The sequence below is a fragment of the Camellia sinensis genome, chromosome 11, assembly GCF_055761805.1.
Source record: "Camellia sinensis isolate YWXY chromosome 11, ASM5576180v1, whole genome shotgun sequence".
Classification (NCBI taxonomy): Eukaryota; Viridiplantae; Streptophyta; class Magnoliopsida; order Ericales; family Theaceae; genus Camellia; species Camellia sinensis.
In genome coordinates, this window is record NC_138971.1 from 21339438 (window position 1) to 21363384 (window position 23947).

Here is a 23947-nt window from a genome sequence, read left to right on the forward strand (position 1 = left end):
GTTTGGCAAACCAATGTAGTGCGGTATTCTCTTTGAGACAAGAACTTAGTGCAAAAAAGAGAAGCCGAGATGATTTTGATGCCAAATAAATGAAATGTAAGGTTGTATTTATAGGCAAATCCATGGTTCTTCAAATGGCCCTTGTGACTGTTTGAATGCAAGAGACTTCTTCCATGGAAAAGCTACAATAGAACAGTGGCAGACATTATTTTTCTCAAAACGTGTTCAAATCTAGATTGCATCCAATTTGGTTTTGACCCAAGTAAACAAAACAATAAAAAAAAAATTTACTTTAAATAAATCTTGTCTTGCAATCATGTTCAAATGATGTTTTTTAGAATCAATTTCACATTCAACTATTAATTATTTTGTGCAAGCTAATACAATTAATTACGGAACAATCATTGTCAAACACAAGAGTATCAATTCAATGTAGTGAGTAGCAACCCACGAGAAGTATATGGTTTAGAAGCTCTCGTCTAACTTTTTTGTAACTAAAATGACCTTCCCCACTACTATGTGCAGGCCCGCTTTTGCGCTCCTATTTTATAAATAAGCCCCGCTCCTAGGGCCCCCTCTCTGATAAGGTTAGAAAGATACATTTTATAACCGCTATGTTCCCATTCCATATTTTCAAAGATAGATTCCATTCTCATAATCCCACTATTTCCCATTGTCCGTCAATTAACCCAGTATTGAATGTCAAAGAAATGATCAATTGGCATACGCATGTTGTGAACCAGCACTCTATTCCACGGATCGGGGAAGAGTTTACTAAGCCAAGTAAAGAGCAGAAAACCATATTGCAGAAGGACCTGCAACATTTAAGGGCACTATCACCAAAGATGATTCCTCATCATTTTCTACCCAGTATACTGTATGCTTGAGTCTCAATTACGATTCCTCTTCATTTTCTACCCACACAATGGAAAGTATACTCTATGCCTGAGTCTCAATTAGTTTTACCCAATGATTGTACATCATTTGACATAGAAACAACCATCATGTGGAGTATGGGATCGAACAAAATTTATCCAAGTATCTCACTGAAGAGATGGTGACTTGTAATTCCCATTTTGTTCACACATTTTAATTGATATAGAATAATTAGGCCAACCATTTTAGGTGAAGTCATTACATATTTTGAGTATGAAATCCACATATTTGGGTCACTCATATTTTATGTATTGTTCACACACTAAAAAATAAGTGAACAAAGTTATTTTCGTAACTTGGGGAGGGTTACAACTAGTAAGTGACATGGTTCGCAACATCACATAGTTTGTATGATGGGCCACCTAGACATTGGTTGTGGAATGTGATGATATGCGAGGCATGTAAACACAAAGCAAATTCTACCGAATGGTTTCCACCATTCCAACAGATTCACCAGAATCCCTCTAGGACCTGGTGTCATAGGACTCCTCTCATGAGCCTCCAAGTGCTCCAAACACTAAAAACCTTTTTCATGAGGACATCTTGATGGATTAAAAGGTAAACTTGGGCCCTCAAGGCAAAGCAAGATGGGGATCAGGAAGTGTAGTAAACTGCTTGGTGGTAGGAGTGTTCACGACGGTTCAATTTGCTATTTAAACCCGCCTACATATTTACAATTTGGAAAAAATTAAAACCCCAACCACCCGCAGTTCATATTGCAATTTATGCGTATAAGATTTGTGAATGTGCGCTCTGTTTGTAGATTGGATTTTTCATTTAAAAATTTATTTTCGAGTTTCTTTTCCACATTTTTTAAATATTCTTTTTGGGCAATTTCACGGGTCAAATAATCCTATGCCTAGTCCTACGTGGTGGCGGTATTGACTATTGAAGACAGGATAGCACTATGCACATAATAGTTACACTACCACCAACTCGGCCTAGGGTCTGATTCTCAATCAATGCACTATATCAACAAAATACACAGATGAATTCAATGATTTTGTTAATGTCATTCAAGCAGAAACCCAACTTTAAATTCATGTGAGAAACAAAACACCAAACAAGTCATAGACACAATAAATAGACGTCAATCAGTTTGACACCAGCCTTCCATCACATGAAAACAATTTCTAGACACCTCGCACACTTTCCAATTCAACAACATGCATATCCGGCATCTCCAACGTCTAGGGTGCTTTCAACTTACGTTCTTTTACATGTTTAAAGTAAAATATAACTTAGACATGCAATCTGCTTTAGTTGTTATGTCATTCATTTCAATAATAGAACAAATCATACGATGACATTGTTCTATAAATATTAGTTTAGATATCAGTTAAGTATATTAGTCTAGACATATACTAAATCAAGTAACATAATTGTCAATATCCACCACATGTACAAAGATTCTAATATTAGATTCATTTTGTTCATAGTAACACACTTCCAACGGTGCACTGGGCCTCCATGTGCATATTACCTCCATGAAATCTTCAACCACACCTATGAATAACCAAAATATACGACCAGTACTCCAATAGAAGCATCTAAAGTAACCACTTGTTCACCATTGTTGATTACAGAAAACGCTTTTATGGCTGTTTTGTTTTCTATGTGATCAAAACAAATATGCGAGTACTTGCAACCTCAACTCTTATGTTGTGTTTGGATCATGAATTTGCGTAAGAATTTGGAAAGGAGAACAAAAATGTGAGGAAAATGTGAATAAAATATAAGCTAAATTTTTTATTCATTTCCCTCGCATTTGCTTTTTCCTTTCCAAATCCCAACCTAAATCGATGATCCAAACACAGTGTTAGTGTTCAGTAATTGCTTCAACCTACTCTAAAGTTGCAAGTTATTAGTCTTGATTTTATTCAACATATGGTACAACATAGTGCCGTCGTTTGTTTAGACTATGGCCCTATAGGTAACCCGTTATACAATTCAGACAATTTTCACATTTAGCATACAAATTGGTGTTGTCTCTTTCAGAATTTAATCATTTGAAGTTGTATCAACTTTTATGCACCCATCTCAACATTTTCAGGTCTGAAACCATGTCAGAGGATGGGTGGCTAAGATGAATCTAGAATATTTTGCATCCATGGAGTAAGGGGAAAATAAGGTTACTCCACTGCCATGTGTCTAGGTAGATGGATGGAATGGTTGCCTAGTGGGTTACTTTGCTAATAAGAAGTTATGCTTTTGTTGTTGACTCTATTGCTGAAAAACTATGGGGGAAGAGTGGTTACTTTATTGATAAGAAGTTATCTTTTTTATAGCGACCCCGGTCTTTTCCCATTTAATTATTGTATCCGGACTGTTCCGTAGATTCTGTCATTGTATAATGGTTGTTGTTGTTATTCCTTACTTTCTCATTTGGAATTATAGGATGTGTTGGGCAGGTTTGTTTCAGGTTGGTTGGGTTTAGAAACCAAGAGTTGCTGTCCAGGTTTTTGGTTCTTCGCTCGAGCGAGGAGTTGTTCGCTCGAGCGAGAGGTAGTGTTTGATTTGGACCTGTAGCTGTGCATTCTTGGCTCGAGCGAGCTTTTCTTCGCTCGAGCGAGTTAGTTCATCCTTCGCTCGAGCTATAGTTCCTTCGCTCGAGCGTGTGTCTGGGTTCAGACCTGAGGGTTTGAGTTCTTCGCTCGACCGAGCTTTCTTTCGCTCGAGCGAGCATTTGAGTTGTTGGCTCGAGCAAGGCTTCCTTGGCTCGAGCGTAGTTTCTCTGTGTCTGGTCGCTCGAGCGAGCCTGTCCAGTTTATATACACAGCAGCGGGATTTGATCAGTCTTTTTCATTTTCTTTTGATTCCAAACCCTAGGTCCGACTTCTCTCTCTCCCTACTCACCTTCTTTCTTAGATTTGATCCACTTAGGGTGTGTTTCTACCCTAGATCCTTCAGTAAAAGATAGAGTGAGGCAAGGGCTACCATTTAATCTGAGCATTTGGCGATTTGGAGCACTTTGGTATTTGGGCACTCATCTCTTTCTTCACCTTTTGGGTTGTTTTCTTTGATGTAGGGATTTCCTACTCCATCTTATAGGTTTTGTTCTAAGTTTTGGTAATTTGATATGTTGGGAATAATTGGGTAAATTTTGGGAAAAACCCTAGTTGTATTATTGAATTAATTTGTATAAGTAATTCATGAAATTGGGAAAAGAGGGTTAAATTCACGGAATTGGGGAATTTATTGACTAAATGGCATAATTGGGTAATTGGTATCATTTGTCCATTGAATTGTTGACATGGTTATTTTCAGTTTAGAAATAACTGTTTTGGGCTATCGGTGGAGGATAGTCGTGATTGTTGTAGACAGTGCATGTGAATTAGGAATAACTGAAACTAATCACATTGGTTAAGTCATTACTTTTGACTGTGGCATTGATACAGATAATACGTGTATTGATTGAGCATTGCATTTGCATACATTGTTTGTGTGTGGGAGGAGATAGGGGATGTACTCCACGGTTTAGGGGAAGATAGGGGATGGACCTCTAAACCGGATTTTGTTTGGGAGGAGATAGGGGATGGACTCCATTAGCATCACTTTTATGTGTGCTTATTTATATAGAAGTGTTTTATTGATACAGCACTAAAATGTGTATCAATCTGGAAGTATGAAGTGTTTGATTTGAGCTTGAGTCTCATTTGTTGTTAATATTGGAAGGATGTGAATATGATATATGTGATTTCACTGTTATAAGTTTGGCCAGGTTCTGAGCCATGTTGATAAAACTGGAAAGTAAAACGTATCTTTGACAATAATGTCATGAGTCTGTAAAATGATGTAATTGATTATTTTGGTTAACCATCTGTTGAATGCTATTGCTTTATTCATTGCTTATATGTGGTTTAGTATATTTCTACTGGGCTGTGGCTCACCCTATATGGGAACATCATTTTCAGGTTCAGGTGATAAACTACCTCCAAGGACTTAGCTTGGGAGGGTTTGGCTTCTGGATTGGAGAAGACTACCTTTAGTTAATTGTCTTTAATTATTATTACATGTAAACATTCAAGCCTAGGGCTTTTCTTGTATTGAGTTAGAACTCATATTTTTGTATCCAAGTGTTGGCTTGGAAAGATGTAAGCCTGTAGGGCATTTTATTTGATGTTACATGTAATGCTTCATTTAGTAATACTCTGATGAATGAATTAATATATATTGTCTTCTTTAAATAATGCATGTCAATGATATATAATGGGTTAATTTTGAGGGCGTTACAACTTGGTATCAGAGCGTACCGGGTTTGAATACTTTGGGTACGTGGGAAGTGATTAGTATCACATTGGGTTCGTTTCGTTTGATAGAGACTTAGTGTAATGTTATATGCTTATGTGATAACATGTTTATGTGATTATGTGGGTATGGAATGTAGTTTCTAGGATGTTGATTGGACCCTTGAGTTTCTTGTAGTCTTGTTGGAAAGGCACTTGATCACTGCTGCTTCCAACCGGAACTATAGTAACCCTTTGGGACTATCATTATCCGGGAATGAAATTCGTAGGTGCTTATGTGATTATGTGCTTACGTGGAATGAATTATTGTTGTCCATTGCATTAGGACGCGAGTGTTTAGCTTCGGCACATTTATTAATGTGCTAATGTCTTTGTTTCCTTTATTAGGATGTCAGGACGAGGACGAGGACGCGGTAGGCGTGGTAGGCCGGGTAGGCAGGAGGTGCCTGTGCCAGAGGAGATTCCGGCAGTTCAAGAGGGAATTGGCCAGGCCAATGTGGCCGAGCCAGTAGGCCAGCAGGCTATGGGCGCTCTAGCGCGAGAGATAGCAGGGGCATTCAGGCAGTCAGTAGGCATTCTCAGAGCTGAGAATCAAGCTCAGGCTGGTATTGCGGATGCAGGACCTTCCTTTCTGAAGAGGGAGTTCTTCCGGTCCAATCCGGATGAATTTGTGGGTGATCCTAAAGAGCCACTTAAGGCAGATGAATGGCTCGAATAGACAACGAAGACGTTTGAGATGCTTGGTATCGAAGACGAGGGGTTGAAAGTGACCTTGGCATCTTTCCAGTTGAAGGGGGATGCGGGTCAGTGGTGGAAGTTTACTAAGGGGCGTATAGGAGGTACGTGGGAGGCTTTTGTGAATGCATTCCAGGAGAAGTTTTTATCTCCGGCAGTCAGGGAGAAGCTGCAAGACCAGTTTTGTCAGCTTAAGCAGGCGAGTTCTTCAGTGGCCGAATTTGAGGCTGCATTTACTAGTTTGTCCAGGTTTGCACCTGAGTTGGTGGCGTCTGAGGAACGCCGTTGTATTGAGTTTGAGAAGAAGTTGAGGCGTGGCCTCAAGCTGAGAGTTGGGGGAACTATGATTCGGGAGTATGGGCATATGGTTGATGCTGCAGCCCACATGGAAATCATGATGCAGGAGGAGGAGGAAGGGCAGAAGGGCTCCAAGAGGAGTCAGGATGGTCAGAATGATGGTAGGAGACAGAAGGGTTTTAATCCCCAACAGTCTCAGGGTAGCTTTTCTCGATCGACTTTTCCTGTACCGAGTGTTAGTTCGGGGAAAGGCAGTCAGGGAGACATTACCTGTTTCAAGTGTGGCCAGCAGGGCCACAAGTCTCCAGTTTGTCCTCAAAGGGGAGGAGTTCAGAGAGCAGCATCTTCTTCGGCTCGATCTCAGAGCCAGAGTCAGGGTAGAGGTCAGCCACTCTCGTGTTATCAGTGTGGTCAGCCAGGGCATATGAAGAAGTATTGCCCGCAGTTGGGTGGCACATCTGGTGCATCTGGTTTGAGGCCGATTCAGGGTCAGCAGCCAGCTCAGTCGGGTCAGGCCTCAAAGGCCAATCAGGGGGCTTCATCGTCCCAGTCGGTGTAGCAATCTTATGCTCCTAGGGTTGAGCAGGTTGATTAGAGGTCGTCTGGGCGCGTGTATGCTGTTACCGCGCAGGATCTTGTGCCAGCACCATCAGTTGTGAGAGGTACCTTCTTGTTTTGCAACTCGGTTGCTAATGTTTTGATTGATACAGGTGCATCTCATTCCTTTGTGTCTGCTGCATTTGCATCTGTTTTGGAGTTGGAGTTAGCACAGCTAGCATCTCCTATTTGTGTAGTGTCACCTCTTGGGGGTGAATTGATTTTGAAACAAGGTGTTAGGGGTTGTGATATAGAGGTTGATTATCATAGAATTCCATTTTCCTTTGTAGTTATGCCTATGAGGGGTTTCGATGTTATTTTGGGTATGGACTGGTTATCGTCATATCGGGCCGTTATTGATTGCTACCGCCAGAGGGTCACTTGTTGTACCGTGAGCGGAGAGTATTTTCATTTTCTGGGGGACCGGGTTGGTGATGTGTTGCCACCGGGGTATGTTCCACGAGGACGGAGTGAGCTTAGTGGTCTACTTGCTAACCTGTCGATTAGTGAGGATGTTGAGACTCAGATTGTGTTGCCAAGGGTGGTTTGTGAGTACTCGGACGTTTTTCCCGAGGATCTTGTTGGTTTGCCACCGCATCGAGAGATTGAGTTCTCTATTGACCTGGTGCCCGGCACGGCGCCGATTTCTATGGCACCTTACCGTTTTGCCCCAGCTGAGTTAGTTGAGTTGAAGATCCAACTCCAGGAGTTGCTAGATAAGGGCTTTATACGTCCTAGCGTTTCACCATGGGGCGCACCGGCCCTCTTTGTTAAAAAGAAAGGTGGTGCTTTGAGACTTTGTATAGATTATCGGAAGTTGAATCGGCCTACGGTCAAGAATAAGTACCCTATGCCCCGTATAGATGACCTGTTTGACCAGTTGAAGGGTTCCCGTTGTTTCTCTAAGATAGACTTGAGATCGGGTTACCACCAGTTGAGGGTCAGGGAAGAGGATATTTCGAAGACGGCATTCCGTACGCGGTATGGCCATTATGAGTTTCTGGTGATGCCATTCGGACTCACCAATGCACCGGCAGTCTTTATGGACTTGATGAACCGGATCTTCCGGGAATTCTTGGATCGGTTTGTAGTCGTTTTTGTGGACGACATCCTTATCTATTCGCTTTCTGAGGAGGAGCACGAGGCACACTTGAGGGTGGTGCTTGAGTTACTTAGAGCCCATAGGCTGTATGCCAAGTTTGGGAAGTGTGAGTTTTGGCTGAGGGAAGTCAAATTCTTAGGCCATGTGGTATCCGGTGAAGAAGTGTCTGTTGATACATCCAAGGTAGAGGCAGTGCAGGATTGGGCACAGCCTAAGAGTGTATTTGAGATCCGCAGTTTTCTGGGATTAGCTGGGTATTACCGTCGGTTTGTGAAAGATTTCTCTAGGTTAGCATCACCGTTGACTAGACTGACTCGGAAGGGAGTCAAATTTGTATGGAGTGAAACTTGTGAAAAGTCGTTTCAGGAGTTGAAAGTTAGACTGACTACCGCTCCAGTATTGATTATTCCAGAGAGAGGGTTGGGTTATACGGTCTATTGTGACGCTTCACGAGAGGGTCTGGGTTGTGTATTAATGCAAGAAGGGAAGGTAGTTGCCTATGGCTCTCGTCAGTTGAAAATTCACGAGCAGAATTACCCTACACATGATCTAGAGTTAGCAGCTGTGATATTTGCCTTGAAGATTTGGAGGCATTATCTTTATGGTGAGAAATTCGAGGTGTTCTCGGATCATAAGAGTTTGAAGTATTTATTTACACAGAAAGACTTAAACTTGAGGCAGAGGAGGTGGATGGAGTTCATAGAGGATTATGACTTTGAGTTGCATTATCATCCGGGAAAGGCCAATGTGGTGGCCGATGCCCTTAGCAGGAAACCTGTTGGTGACATAGCTAGCATAGCCATCCGAGAGTGGGAGATGTTGGGTGCACTTGGAGAGTTTGATTTACTTATGGGCGAATCCGTTGAGGCTGCGGCCTTGTTTTCTGTTATTGCACAACCTTCACTTGTGACTCGAGTGTTAGAGGCTCAGAGAGGTGACTTTGAGGTAGAATCTCTCCGTGAGAAGATTTCCGGTGGGAAGGTTGAGAAGGGTTTGATGGTATTTTCCGACCTGAGTGTGAGATACCGTGACCGTCTGTTTGTGCCGGAGTCTTGCCGAGAGGAGGTACTCCGAGAGTTTCATCATTCACGCCTTGCGGTGCATCCGGGAGGCACTAAGATGTATTGGGATTTGGGTCGTCAGTTCTGGTGGCGGGGTATGAAGAGAGATGTGGCAACTTTCGTATCTAAGTGCCTTACTTGTCAGCAAGTGAAGGCTGAACATCAGAGGCCAGCGGGTTTATTGCAACCCTTGCCTATTGCTAAGTGGAAGTGGGAACACGTCACTATGGACTTCGTTGTGGGTCTTCCGAGGACTCAGCGGGGTAGTGATGCTATTTGGGTGGTTGTAGATCGGTTGACTAAGTCGGCGCACTTTATTTCTATGCGTGTGAGAGATTCGGTTGATCATCTTGCCGACTTGTATATTCGGGACATAGTGAGATTGCACGGGGTCCCAGTGACGATCGTCTCAGATAGAGATCCTCGTTTTACTGCCAGGTTGTGGCAGAGTTTGCAGAGTGCCTTAGGCACTAAGTTGACCTTTAGCACGGCTTATCATCCTCAGACTGATGGACAGTCCGAGCGTACTATTCAGATACTTGAGGATATGCTTCGGGGTTGTGTTCTTGACTTTAGTGGGTCGTGGGAGAGGCACTTACCGTTGGTGGAGTTTGCCTACAACAACAGTTTTCAGTCTAGTATCGGTATGGCACCATTTGAGGCCTTGTATGGTGTAGACACCCCATTTTTGACCGTCCTCAAGACTTGGACGTCACCGTTTGAACACTCGGTGATTATCCATGTTTGTGTTCGTTTGGAGTTCCCGGAGGTCTCGGCTCGCGCGCCCCGCCTCAGGATCCCCGAACTCGACCGTTTAGTGTCTGGTTTTGCACCAAACACTTGCATCTTGCCTTTGAGAGGCAGGGTGGGGCTTGTAGACCATCCCCACCCATCACCGGCAGTGGCTAGATGCCACCGGCTGGTTTTTGCTGCCACCGGAAATATAGTTTGCCGGCCGGCACTCTTTGTTGCCGGTCAGCACTTTGTTTGGCCAAGATGGCATTTTTTGCCGGCCGATTGCTGTTCATCTGCTTTTGCAGATATTTTTGGACAGCTGTATAACTTTTGCTCCCCTCCATACACGTGTATGGAGGGATCTCCCTCTTGCAAAGCTTGTCTTGTAAGCTTTACAAGAGGCTTATAGAGAGGAGCTCTCTCAAAGGCAAAAGAAAGAGGCTTAGACATTTTTGAGAGAGAAAATACAGAGGAGAGCTCTGGTTTTCTAGGGTTAGGGTTAGACATACACAACCTATCTCTCTTTTCCTCTCATTTTGCACACTAGGTGTTTTGTGTCTCATTATTGCACACAAACACCTAGTGTTTCACCTTCCTCTAGGAGCTGAGGTTCTAAAGAGTGTGTTTTGAAGTTTTTGTCTTGGATTCAAGCTCAAGGAGGCCATTGGAGCATCTTTGTTGAAGAAGGCATCAAGGGTGAGAAACTAGTCCTTTTTTCCCCCTTTTTTGCATCAATTTTCTACTAGTCTTAGAGCTGTTTTTTGTGATTATTGTATAACATAAAAAAGTTCTATTTTTAAGCCCTCTTTATTGTTTATTAAGAGTGTTTTGTTGTTTGAGGGGTGTTGACCACTCTTAGGCCTCAAAAGGCCTCATTTTGAGCCATTTTGTGCTAGCTCCGGGATTTTGGTGTTGAGGTCTCTTCACCACTGAAATATTGAGGGATTTCAGTGGTGAAGATGATCCTTTGAAGTCCCAAGAAGGAGAGGGCCATCCCCTCTCCTTGTTGTCCTTGAAAAGGACACATTTTGGCCTCTTAAGGAAGCCTATGCTTGAGTGTGTGTTGAGCACGTTTGATTTGTTTTTCATGCTTATATATCCATGATATAACATGATTTAAAGTTGGTTTTGGAACTTCATGCATGTTTAGCATAGTTGCCTTGTAATGCCATGTTTGTGCCTTGACATGTCTAGGTTGTTAGCCTTTGTTGGAGCATGTTTTAGGCTTGTATTTGTGAAGATTATATGCTTATTTTGCCATGTTTTAGATCTGTCCATAGTCGTTTGGGTCGATTTTAGCATGCATTATATGGCTCCTTTGCATTTGGGCTTGTTGGCCTTGAGTATGTGCATGTGTAGCATGACATCTTTGCATGAATTTGATGAATTGGGGTCGCCTTGTATGCCATTTCAGTCCTATTTCCATGCTTGTTTGATTGCCTTGCATGCCTCTTTAATGCTTTGAAAGCATGTGTTGCAATGCTCCATGTTTTGGCCATGGTGTATGCCTTTGTATTTGGGCCACTTAGATGCCATCTAAGGAGTCCTTTGGCCTTGTTTTAGCATGCTAAAAATCTTTTTTTAGTTGTTTAATGCATGCCATGTTTGATCATGATAAGTTTAGTTCAATGCCTTATTGATTTGCTTTGGACACTTGGACTACTCTTTGCATGTTTTGGCTTAATTTATAACTTGATTTGGCATCATTTTATAACATAATTTTAGGGCTCATGTTGCATGCTAATTAGTCCATGACTCCTCCTTTCAAGTGTGCTTGAATGTTGTTTGATTCATGCTTAAGTATTGGTCCTTATGTGCATGTGTGTGTGCATGCCATTTAGCTCTCACTCTTTAGCACTTTTGGCCACTGTTTTAGGCCTATTTTAGAGTTGCCTAATTCATGTATAAGTCCATCTTGCCATCCATTTGCATTGCCATATGCATGCTTGTATGCTCGCATGAGTTAATTGCCATGCCATGTTGCATTCCTAGCTTGTATGCCTAGGTTGCATTGCATTTTGCATGCATGCCTTGTTCCTTGAATTGGTGATAGGAATTGGGCCTAATTTGTTTGATTGGTTTGCATGCATTTGAAACCAAAGTTGCATGCTTGGTTCTTTGGGCCATCATGCATAGAAATGCGTGATTGGTGGTCCGAGAACCGAGGCACATGTCCCTTTGAGTCATTACAATGATAAGAGACATGTTTGGTGCATACATGCCTTGAAATATGCTGCCATGCCTTGTTTTGCCCTCTGTTGCTGTGAGTTGCAGGTTCTGCAGGAATACTCTGCCGACCGGCAGTGTAATGTGCCGACCGGCACTATTTTCTCTGCCGACAGCTTCAACTTTGTGCCGATGGCCATACAACACTGCCGGTGGAAATTTCATCTAGCCGGTGATGATCCCCTCTGTCCAAGGATGTAATCCTGAGGTTTTGACAGTCTCCAGAGGAGGAAAGGGAGGAAAACAGAGGCAGCTTGCGCATGGTGGCGCGCTTCCCGAGGCGTTTTCCCGCTTTATTTAATTAGTTAATTTGTTAATTAATTAATTTGTAATATTAATTAGCTTGCGTAGTTAGTTAATTTGTAATATTTATTCGGTCCCTTCGAGCGAGGGCAAATCTGTAATAAGTGTGCGTGAGTGTGTGTATGTCTTCCAACCTCACGTCTTTCTTCCCTTTTATTTACCTGCTTATGATGGTAGATTAGGGCACGTTTAATTTAGCATATCTTATGCTATGCATGCGTGCACCCATGCATTTGTATTACATGCATTAGGCTCGGTACATCACGCTAACTGCATCAGTACTTCAATTCCAAATTGAATATGTGTTAATTGTGCATTTTCACATGACATGTCTAGGATTAGCCGAGCCTATCTTAGCGACATTTTGTATGCGATGCATTAGGCACTTCACATGGACTTGGATCTTGCATGTTTGCTAACAAGTTCTTTGTTTTGGCACGGAGTACTGTGTAAGTATTTCCGCTTTAGCATATCGCATGAGTGTGAATGTTGCCATGACAGCATGCTTAACATGTGGCTAGATGCCTGTGGGTGAAGGTTGGATTGTTTGAGTTGGAAGAACTCGTTGAAATCCGTATTTTAGCCTACTTGCGAGTAGCAAATCCAAAGCATTTTCAAACCAACGGATATGCAATGTTTATTTCCAAATTAGGCAATCTAGTCTATACTTGTTTGCTGTGCGCATAACATAGTAATTCTAGGCTAATAAATGGAATAAGAACACGTAAAGTTTTCAAAAACGGATATCACGGTTAGTAGAGGCCGGTCTTCGGACCGGGCGAAAGGGGGTGCTCATAGCTGACCTTCCCCGATCGTACCCAAGCTCCCGAGCCGAGACAACTCCGGTGATGACGGACATGTGGCCTTCGGCACCGAGTCAGGGTTTCCTAAATTCCCCCATTTTAAAATATTTAGGTGGCGACTCTGTATCTGGCAAAGCAGTCCATGTTTGGCACTACTTTTTCAAAAATCTGTTTCTCAAAACGATTTGCCAGATTTGGACTCTTTGGTTCAGATTTAGAACCGTGACACAAATCGAGTCCGAACTGTAGCATTGAGGCCCCTCCCCGGGGCGCTGTTACAGTTTCTGGCGACTTTGCTGGGGAATTTTAGAGAGTTTGACTCAAACTCATGATATCCTGTTTTGATCTCATTTATGTGTTTCTTTGCATTGCATGTGCATTGGTGCGCCTAGGAACACAGTGTTTGCCATCTGCCATTCCTGAACGGTTTGCCGGAGGCTTGTCTTGTCAAGGCATGTCCATAAGGCTGACCGGCTATGGGCTCTGACAGTATGGGAACACAAACCCCGGTTTTACCGGGGCACCCTTTTTGACCATTCGACCTAGTGCATATTCGGATCCATAGTGACCATTCCAAGCTAGGACAGGTTGCTTACCCGATGCTAAGTTGTTTGAAACCGCTGTGTGCGTAGTGAAACCCTAGCTCCTGACAAAATAGGACAGGGAAACCCTACCCCCAACATAGGGGTGTTTTCTTCTCTTTACTTGCTATGTGCTTCTAGAATGTATTTCTACAAGGAAGTACGTATCAATTTGCAAGTTTGAGGATCAAACCAGAAGATACCAAGTATCAGTATCAGTTGTAGGAATCAGTTATCCGCGGGTATCAGATTCAGTATTTTGGGGAACAGAAATCTGGGAACAATGATCAGCAGTAGGGAACAGTTGTTTGGCTACACCCGTGTTCGATCAGTTTGGGCTGAAATGCTGTCTGTTTTTCTTTCAGTTTACAGAGTGGCAGAGTTGATACAGAACAGCCAGTGTCTCCCCTTTGCTGAGGCAAGATTTATGGCGGCACAGAGTTCAGAAGAAATTGTGGTTATGGCAGCTGTATCGGAGCAGGGGACCGCTCCGCAGAGTGAGGCCAATATCAGTATGTCATACCCGCCCAGGTCGCCCGTTGTGCACCCGGTTTGGGCTCCCCAGTTATATCAGGCTCGTGAGCCCACCACCTTTGAATTGATGGGGATGATAGGCGATCTCCAAAGGTCTGTGGCAGACCTCGCCTATGGAATGACGGCTTCACCGCCAGTGGCACCGTATGCCGGGAATTTCGTACCACAGGAGCCCCCGCTACTGGGGCGGATTGTGATAGAGCTCAGCCAGCCAGAGGTGGCTTCCGGCTATAGCCACGACATGCCAGCACCAACCCAGACCCTCGATCAGGCTGAGGCCAAAGGAAAGGACAAGGCAAAAGTAGACGCCGACCCCATTGAGCAACTGCTGTGGGCAGTCGAGGCTTTGAAGGCCAGAGGGATGAACAAGCAACAAACATCTGCAATAGCGACCAAAGCTGTAGATGATGCTTTCCCCGCTCCAACCAAGGGCAGTTCAAGCCAGACAGAAAATCGGGATGGGCCCCGTCATGCCCAGACAGTTCCTATAGTTCCCAACCCTGCACCGGGAAAGGTTCAAAAAGCCAAGGCAGCGCCAGCTGATCCTTTCGCCAGCGCATCTGGCAAGAATCCTCAAACTGCAAAGTACCTGCCCCGGGGGCGCAGGGTCTTTCACGACCTCCACATGCCTTTGTCTAGGGCATTGTTAATATTGGCGAAGAATGGGCATCTTAAGCCTTTGGAGCCCCGGCCACTCCCGAAGAATCTCCCCGCCACTCATGATGCTACCTTGTACTGCGCGTACCATCAACAGTCCGGTCACAGCACCGATGGATGTTCCCGCCTTCGTCATGAAGTGCAGGATTTGATTGATAACAAGGTTATCCTACCACCCACCTCGGGCAAGCCCGTCACCACTCAGTTGCTGGATTTCGAGGGCTCAGATACTGCGAGTATGTAAAGTGAACCGCCTGCGGGCAACATTTGGTATATTTTGGATGAAGCGTCTGGCACGCATTTTTGAGCATCGGTGAAACCGAGTTTTGTAAATCCTGGCTCGGATGTCGAGTCAGTCTTTTGTTTTTGAGTCTGTCTCTTTGACTTAAGTCAGTCTTTTTTTTGCTTAAGGGTCTGTCTGGTTGTATCGAGTCAGTCCCCGTTGTATATAATACCAGGTGATTCTGGGGTTGTTGTCCCGAACACCGTTTTGTTTTGTTATTATTTGTTTTTGTTTTGAGTCTGTTTCTGCCGAGGGGCCAGTTGCACCAACAAAGCCGATTGAAACAGCTGTTGCTATCTCAAACTTCATGCTTGCTTTCAGCATAAGTGCCAGAGAATTTGATTGGGCTGACAGTACATCTCGCCTGCTCTCCTGTGTGCCAAACTCATTGCATTAACCTAAGTTTTCCAAAAAACAAACTTTTTAAACACTGCGGTGATGAAAACGAAGAGGAAGGAATTCCTCGGGTTTTGTAAAATTTTGATCATTTTGAGAGAAAGAGAGGCGTGCTAAGTCTTTTTATGAATAAAGCCATGCTTGTCGGCATGAGTACTGAGAAGGACCCTGGCCTGATCCAGATTGGTTCCACACTATCTTCGGCGCGAGCGATTCGTCGCCTTCTTAAAAACTTTCAAAAACAAATGTTTTACGCGGCCCTGCGAAGGCCTGTGTGGAATCGCTCTTGAGATTGCGCAGCCTAGGATCGCTCTCAGCCTCAAGATTCAACCTATTTGTTTTCCGACTTTGAACCCTTTCAGAATGTTCAGAAAGCTCAACGGACAAACGCCATGAAAGGCCCGTGTGGCCAGTTTTGAGGTAGCCTTCTATCAAGAAGCATCAAGGCCGAATCAGAAGGAGTAGATCTCGCTGGGAGAAGCTCGTAGAGTAACCCTGATGGATTCTCCGCAAATCAGTGCAACAGCCGTTCTCCTAGACACAGAGAGGCTTCAATTTCAAGAAACCATTTGGCATGGACTTGCTACACTTTTACCCTTTGAGAGGCTCGCTGGGCCGAAAACCCGGAAGGGCGGTCCAGGCAAAAGTTAGAGCAAGAGAAAAATACAAAAGAAAGAATGAAAAAAATACAAAAAAGAAAAAAAGGAAAGAAGAAAAGAAAAGAAAAAGAAAAAAAGAAAAAAGAAAAAAAGAAAAAGGGACAAAAAAGAAGAAATAGAAAATGAAAAGAAGCTCGCAAGGTCGAAAACCCGCAACGGGCGCCTTGGCAAAAGTGAGAGCCAAACAAAGTGAAGGTTAAAATACCCGAGTGGACCTTAACCGGAACTACGTAAGGCTTGATTCCCATGTATGGGATACGTAGGCAACTTCATCATGAAGTCCAGCCCCCAACGCTTTCATAAGCGTCTCAGTCCATGCAATGGTTTCAATTTCACCTCAAAGTCCAATGGCCAACACCCTTCAAGGTGATTGTGTCCATATATGTGTTGTGACCGTCTTCGTCATCTCTGTGTCTAAGAGCTCGACCACCGCCAATGAAGACTGTCTGCGGATTGCTGCGGCACCATCCCAAACAAGGGGCAACTTTCCGTTGCCACGAGCCGCCGTGAGCCGCCATTCAAACTAGGGGCAACTTTCCGTTGCCTCCCACCCCCTTCAAACCAGGGGCAATTTGCCATTGCCTCCGATCCGAGGTTGCGCATCTCGAAGAGTAAGTTCCATGCTCGTTAAGCATCAGCCGTTTGCAAAAATAGTTTTTGAAAATTTTTACTGAGGTTGACTATTTTCTCGAAAACTATTTCATTTTCCAAAACCGGACCATTGTCTTGGATCCAAAAAGGAAAACTTTCAGTGCTTGCAGCCTGACTTGCACGATCTTCAAATCAAAAATCGAACAAGTACGTTAGTCCGACTCTCATTTTGATCAAAACTGTTTTAGTAGAAAGCAAAAACAAAGAATGGTTAAAATGATGAACTAGGGGCATAGTTGAGCCAGGCATGCTGTCTCTCCCCCGTCATCGACGTACTTGCCAGAATAGCACTCTGCCCACCAGAAGAAATAGCCGGGAGCTAACGGTGTTGAGTATGAACCCGCACCTTTCCATTTATCCATCAATCACCCCGGGGAGGGATGAAAAATGAGAGATTGAAGAATAGAGAGGTGTAAGTTGAGAGAAAAGCGAGGAAAAGGGTTTTGAGAGAAAATCCGAGCCTGAGGGCCGAGTGGTGCGAGAATCACAAATCAGAAAGGGTGGGAAACAATACCCAGCTTGAACTGGCTCCTCGTGGTCCGAGGTCTCCCATCTTCGTTCACGCGTCTGTGTGTCGTGTTTCTTTGATTTGACGGTCTCGTCTTTTGTTTTGAGTCTCTCCCGAGCGTGTCTCGTGGTGTTTAGGTCGTGTACCTCTTTGTTTGAGTCCTCCCCGCTGTGTTCAGTGGTAGGCTCGATATCCCGGTTTGAAAAACCCTCATTCGATTTCAAAAATCGCTTATGCTCAGAATGCTGTGCCATTCTCTACATTTGAACGCATTTCGACACCAACCGGTTCCATCTTTGTGGTCCGTCCTATCAAATTGGGCTGTTTGTTCAGAAATTGCTGTGTGCAGAATGAATCGAATGCTGTGTTATGGGCTGTACACGGATTAATCCCCAACAGAGTAAGGGCTGTGTGTCCAGAATCAGGCAGTGGGTTGCTTGGGTGTATTTTGCCGTTGGCTGTTTAAGTTATCTGATTATTACAGTGCAAGTGTTCAATTTTCAGATAACCAATCAATTCCATTTACATCGAGGTGTAACATGATGAGATGCGATGCAATGCATGAAATGTGTAAATGTAAACACTTTTTAGATAAAAAGTATGTCTCATTTACTTAGCTTTTCAAATGTACAAGTTTTGGAAGCAAAAATCTGCCTGCGGCAGTACAAGATAATCTATCTACCAACCAAAAAGAAAAGTACAAAGAAAGAAAGAAAAGATAGCAAAAATCTGCATCTGTGTCAAGCACTCCGAAGGGCCGTCAGTCCGTCCTGGTCCTCTTCCTGGACGAAGGTCCAGGGGCATCATCAGCGTCGTCGTCAGAGCCCGAGCTAGAATCGCCTCCGGTCTCCTCCTCCGATGACCCTCCCTCCGCCTCTGACTCCTCGTCGTCGTCATCGTCCGGGACTGGAGCTCGCGAGCTACTCCCGACGTGAGTACGCCCTCCCCTGGTACGGGGAAATATCCTGCCCTCCTCATCTCTCCCCCGAGCAGGGACAGAAGGTCTAGCTGGAGCACCTCCTGCCATGGGAATCTGGAAAGGAGGCTGAAAAGTTCACAAAAAGGAAATGCATCAGTATACCGTGAGCAGTTTAGCAATGCAGAATGTAGTGTGTGAGTACAATGTATGAATGCCGTGAGCAGTTTATCAGTGCAGAATGCAATGTCGAGTACAGTGTATGAATGCCGTGAGCAGTTTATCAGTACAGAGTACAGTGCAGAATGCAGTGTATGCAGTGTATCAGATGCTGCGAGATCAGTATGTCAGGTGGTGTGCCGTGCATCAGATTATGCAAAGCAGTGTATGAATGGTTTGAGGCCAGTGTCAGAAGGACATACCGGTATGCTGTAGACGGCTAAGAGGTCAAATGTCCGCTGGAGCATCCCCATCATCGAGGCATTCATCGCCAACGACTGACGGGTGTACTCAGAAGAAGCCTGCAAAAGTATCAGATGCATCAATATTCTGTGGAATATCAAGTAAACTGAAATGAAATGACTGTACGAACTGCAGTGATACATACCGGCGGAAGGTCGGGGATGTCAATGAACTCATGCCCAGCCGGTGGAGGGGCGAAGGGGATCTGATAGGTCGCCCCACCCTGCCCTTGGAAAGTCAGCACAGCGGGTAGGGCAGGCCACCCAGCTGCTCGTCCACCCCGCACTCCGCCCCTGCCACGGACCCGGGCCCTCCTCGAAGATCCGGCCCCTACTCCCGCTCCGGCCCCAGCCGCCGATGCTACAGGCCTGGCCCCCTCTGCTCGACGGCCGCTCAAAGGTCGCATCAGGTACGTCCGCACGTACTCCTGATAGTCGCCGGTGCCTCGGAAGCCGGCCTCCTCCCAGCCGATGGAGTAATCATCCAGCTGCTCAGGGGTCAGCCCCTCGGTCTCCCTCATCTCTGCAGGAGGGTGAACCGGGACTATCTGCTCAGGTAACCCGCGGGTCTGGCGTAGAAAACGCTCCCCCAGGTACCAAGCCCGACAGACCGGGCCCTCAAGCAGAATCCAGAAACGCGAGGTCTCCTCAGCACCAGGGAACCGACCCCGCATCATCGACGGCAGCGAAGCCCATGGCCGCCATGTGATCTGAAAGTGACAGACAGTTTGTTATCTACTGTTATTGAAATATGCAGTGGGAAAGCGAAGCCTAAATGAACTGAAAGTAAAGCATACCTCCGTGGGGGTGATGGTGTCGAAATATCGGCGGAAGAAGCCGAACGTCTCCCGTGGTCGCCGGGTGCATCTCCCGTCAAAACGACTCGAGAAGGGAACAGCCGGAGGAGGCTCCGCAACTGGCACAGGTGCAAGCCTAGGGAAGTAGGCGTAAACCCACAGCTACAAAACAGATGTCAGTATGACCATCAGATAAAGCAGGATATACAGAATGAAGCAGAAATGGCAGAGCCGTGTGTTGAGCCGTGTATTGTGTACAGTGTACAGTGTGAGCAGTGTACAGTCAGTGTAAAGCAGAATGTATGTGCGTGCCGTGTGTACAGTATACAGTAAGTGTAAAGCAAACTACAGTGTGTGTAGTATACAGAGTACAGAAAGTACGAGACAGAAATGAAAAGCGGAGAAGAAATGTACCTCCCAAGCCCGCCAGTAACCTCCGAGCAGCTGGCCGCTGCCGCGAGAAGCCGAGCTCATATAACCGTACAGGGTGGCCAGAGCAGCGCCGCCCCAGTCGTAGTGCAAGATATCTCGGACGTCCACCAGTGCGCTGAGAAGGCAGAGAGGCACGGTGTTCGCCCGGTCGGCGAAGATAGTAGTCCCGAACAGGAACATGAGGAAGCCGCGGGCATACCTCTCCACGTCCTCCTCGGTCATCTGAGTCTCCTCCCCCAGTGCGGGCTGGACCCTGAACTGTGCCTCGAACCAAGAGTATCGGACGAAGCCTGGACGAGCTAGCGGTGGCGCCTCCCCCAGTAAATGAACCTGAGCGGCGGTCCACTCATCCATATCAGTGTCGAAAGGGATCGGATCCCCCCCTACCCCGATGCCTGTGAGCATCGAGAAGTCATAAGGGGTCATCGTCATGTCCCCTGCAGCAGAAAAGTGGAAAGAATCGGTGGTGTCCCACCATCTCTCCGCCAGAGCGGCAAGGAGAGGTCTGCATGTGGAGAGCCTAGAGAGCCCTCGGCAGAAGGTGCCGAAGCCCGCTCGGTCCACGATGCGCTGGACCGCATCAGGGAGCTCGTCATACCACTCCCGTGCGCCAGTATTCCCATACCCACGGATGGTATGGGAACCCTCCTGCAAACAGAAAATGACAATGGCAAGACAACATTCAAAATGCAGTTTTGAAAAGACAGATATGGCATGTATGCAAGTTTGTCAGATTCAGGCAAATACCGGGTGCCGGTGTGCTTGCAGTGAAATACGTGTGATGTGTCAGCGTGTTTGGGTGTTTCAGAGCAGATATGGCATGTATGCAAGTTTGACAGATTCAGACAAATACTGGGTGCCAGTGTGTGTGCAGTAGAATACAGTGTGTGCCGTGTGTTTGGGTGATTCAGGGCTAGTGCTGTGTGTGTGCATGTGTCAGTCTCAAGCAGATATCAGTTGTATGTATGTTTACAGTCAACTATGGTCTACGGCATATCAGATTTCAGCAATTAAAGAATACAGCTAACTATGGCAGTTTTGTATCCTACATTGCACAAAGTAAAGCAGAAGATGAAGAGTTACCTCGGGAGTGCCGAATAAAAGGTGGGAGGTAGGCTCGCGTAGTAGTAGCTCAGGCGCCGCGTACCTCTCAAAGCTCCGGAACTGACGCAGGCCGTCTGGGGGCAGAACGTGGATCGCCGGCTGGTAGGTCGCCGGGTCGAACGGGCGCTCGCTCAGTGGTAAGAGCTCGACCCCGGGATCCATCTCGTGGTCCGGGGGAGTCCCGCCACGTGGAATGTCGTCCGCCATGTAGGAAGTGGTGTGAAAATGGTCGGACAAGGAAAACCGAGCCGGAATATGAAGAGTCAACTGAAAAGTCAACTCCCGAGAGGGTCGAAAATGGCCGGGAAGGCCGGAATGTGAAGAGGCACGGAAATGAAGAGGAAAGTGAGGGGAACAAACCCCGAGAAGGCGAGAACGCCAAACGAGGCACCGAAACGAGAATGTGATCGGTGGAAAATGTCCGAAACGCGAAGAGGATCGCGAATCCGACGACGAAACGAGCGTAGAACGCGAAGAAACGGGCGAAAAATGAGAAAGAAATGCTCTAGAGAGAGAGGGCAAAGGTTTTCGGCGGTGGAGAAGTAAGGAAATAGGGCATGAAGCCCTATTTTATAACACCCAAGGTGAAAAGACAAAACTGCCCCGCACCAGCAACTGTTTGCCGGTCGGCACTTTTTTGTGCCGATGGAATTGTTTTTGTGCCGATGGCCAGCCGGTGGCCTCATCTTTCGGCCGGTGGGGTTCCCACAGCTTTGTTTAGGCCATTTGAATTGTTTTGGGTCTTCATAGCTCAAGAAAGTGCAAGAAAGTGCATCTCCGACGCTCAACCGGCCTCCGTTTTGACCGCGGGCCGTGTCTCCAGTGCGTGGCACTCGAATTCGTACAAGGTGTATCCTTTTTGTATCCTTTTGAATTCAAAAGTTGTCCCATGTGTGTTGCACGAGCTCATCACACTACTTCGGTGCATTACATCGCGCTGTCACGCGCCACACATTTGCATTGTTATGCACATGTTACATGCGTTGCAACACGCACCCCTTTGCATTGTCGTGCACATTTCTCATGCATCATCATTGCATTTCCATTCCATGCATTGTCATGCATTCCGGCATACGTGCGTTGTTGTGCATTTAAGCCCATTTACATTCCGTGTGGCATGCATGTCGCACTTCGCATCGCACTGTTTTGTGCATTTCAAAAAATTGCTCGCGCTGTTCTGCGCATCGCACTGTTTTGTGCATTTCAAAAAATTGTTCGCGCTGTTCTGCGCATCGCACTGTTTTGTGCATTTCAAAATTGTTCGCGCTGTTCTGCGCACTGCACTGTTTTGTGCATTTCAAACCTCGCGCTGTTCTGCGCATTGCACTGTTTTGTGCATTTCAATTTCGCGCTGTTTTGCGCATCTCATTGCATTTTGCATGCATTCCATCGCACTGTTTTGTACATTTCAAAATTGTTCGTGTTGTTCTGCGCATCGCACTGTTTTGTGCATTTCAAAAAATTGTTCGCGCTGTTCTGCGCATCGCACTGTTTTGTGCATTTCAAAATTGTTCGCGCTGTTCTGCGCACTGCACTGTTTTGTGCATTTCAAACCTCGCGCTGTTCTGCGCATTGCACTGTTTTGTGCATTTCAATTTCGCGCTGTTTTGCGCATCTCATTGCATTTTGCATGCATTCCATCGCACTGTCCTGTGCACTCGCGTTGCCTAACGCATAGCGCTGTCTTGCGCATCATACCATCGTGGAACGCACGGTCTGGCGAGACCTTAAACACGCACGGTCTAGGAGACCTTAAATCCTTTGGAGGTGCGAAACCTTCAGCGCATTGTCACGCGTCTTGTAAATACCCCCATGGTCTGGCGAGACCTTAAACACGCATGGTCTGGCGAGACCTTAAACACGCATGGTCTGGCGAGACCTTAAACACGTACGGTCTAGGAGACCTTAAATCCTTGGAAGGTGCAAGACCTTTAGTGCATTGGTGTGCGCACTATTGCTTTGTACATATCTTAAGCCGCGTGTTGTCGCGCATTCCATGCAACATGCATTTCACTTGCATCATTTGCATTTCAAAAAAAACAAACAAAAACATGCATTGTCATGCATACATTTTGCATCCCGGTCTAGGAGACCTTAAATCCTCTGAAGGTGCAATTCCTTCGGTGTTTGTCATGCCCGAACGACTTTTCGGTGGTCTGGTAAAGCCACCTGTCTGTGCTTGCGATGAGTTCCTAGAAGACCAACTGGGACGGTGGAAACTAGAGTTCGAACGGCTTATGCCTAGAATGCAAAGGTTCGGGAGTTCCGAGACTAAAGTCTGGTTTAAATACCCAGGGGCTTACCCTCGGCTTGAAATCTGTATGGAAGCCCCATAGGTTGAGGCGGCATGTCTACGCCTCAATTTTGGATACTGAACCAACCTAGTATATCACCCTGTTGGTAAGATAGGGAAAGTTGCAATCATAGTCATTGCATCATAGTGCATTGTCATGCATTTGCATTGTAGTTTGCATGCATTCATTGCATCACCTTCCGCCTATGGCTTGCGCCTTTCCAGGTTGAGCTTGGTCTGGTATGTGCCCTTACTTTTCATGTTAAAACACAGTTCTGCATGTGTATCGCGCCGATTCCACGCTGATATGTTGGTTGAGGGTTGCGGCACCTTTTCTGTGTTACACATGGCTCGTACGTGTGCATGCCTTTCCTAGGCAAAATTTGGTTTGGCTTGCGTGCCATATCCATTGTATCCATATCCATTCCATTGCATATTTGTAGATATTGCATTGTAGATTGCATGCATTCATTGCATCACCTTTCGCCTTTGGCTTGCGCCTTTCCAGGTTGAGCTTGGTCTGGTATGTGCCCTTACTTTTCATGTTAAAACACAGTTCTGTATGTGTATCGCGCCGATTCCACGTTGATATGTTGGTTGAGGGTTGCGGCACCTTTTCTGTGTTACACATGG

General features: G+C 45.6%; 1 long non-coding RNA gene across 1 annotated transcript in view; it reads right to left on the reverse strand.

The window, feature by feature from the left end:
• Nucleotides 1-2191: 2191 nt before the first annotated feature.
• LOC145801875 (uncharacterized) overlaps nt 2192-23947 on the reverse strand; it is a 30055-nt gene continuing 8299 nt past the window's right edge. The window contains exon 2 of the long non-coding RNA XR_014343650.1: nt 2192-3213. This is a non-coding gene — a long non-coding RNA (uncharacterized LOC145801875). The remainder of the gene's footprint in view (nt 3214-23947) is intronic.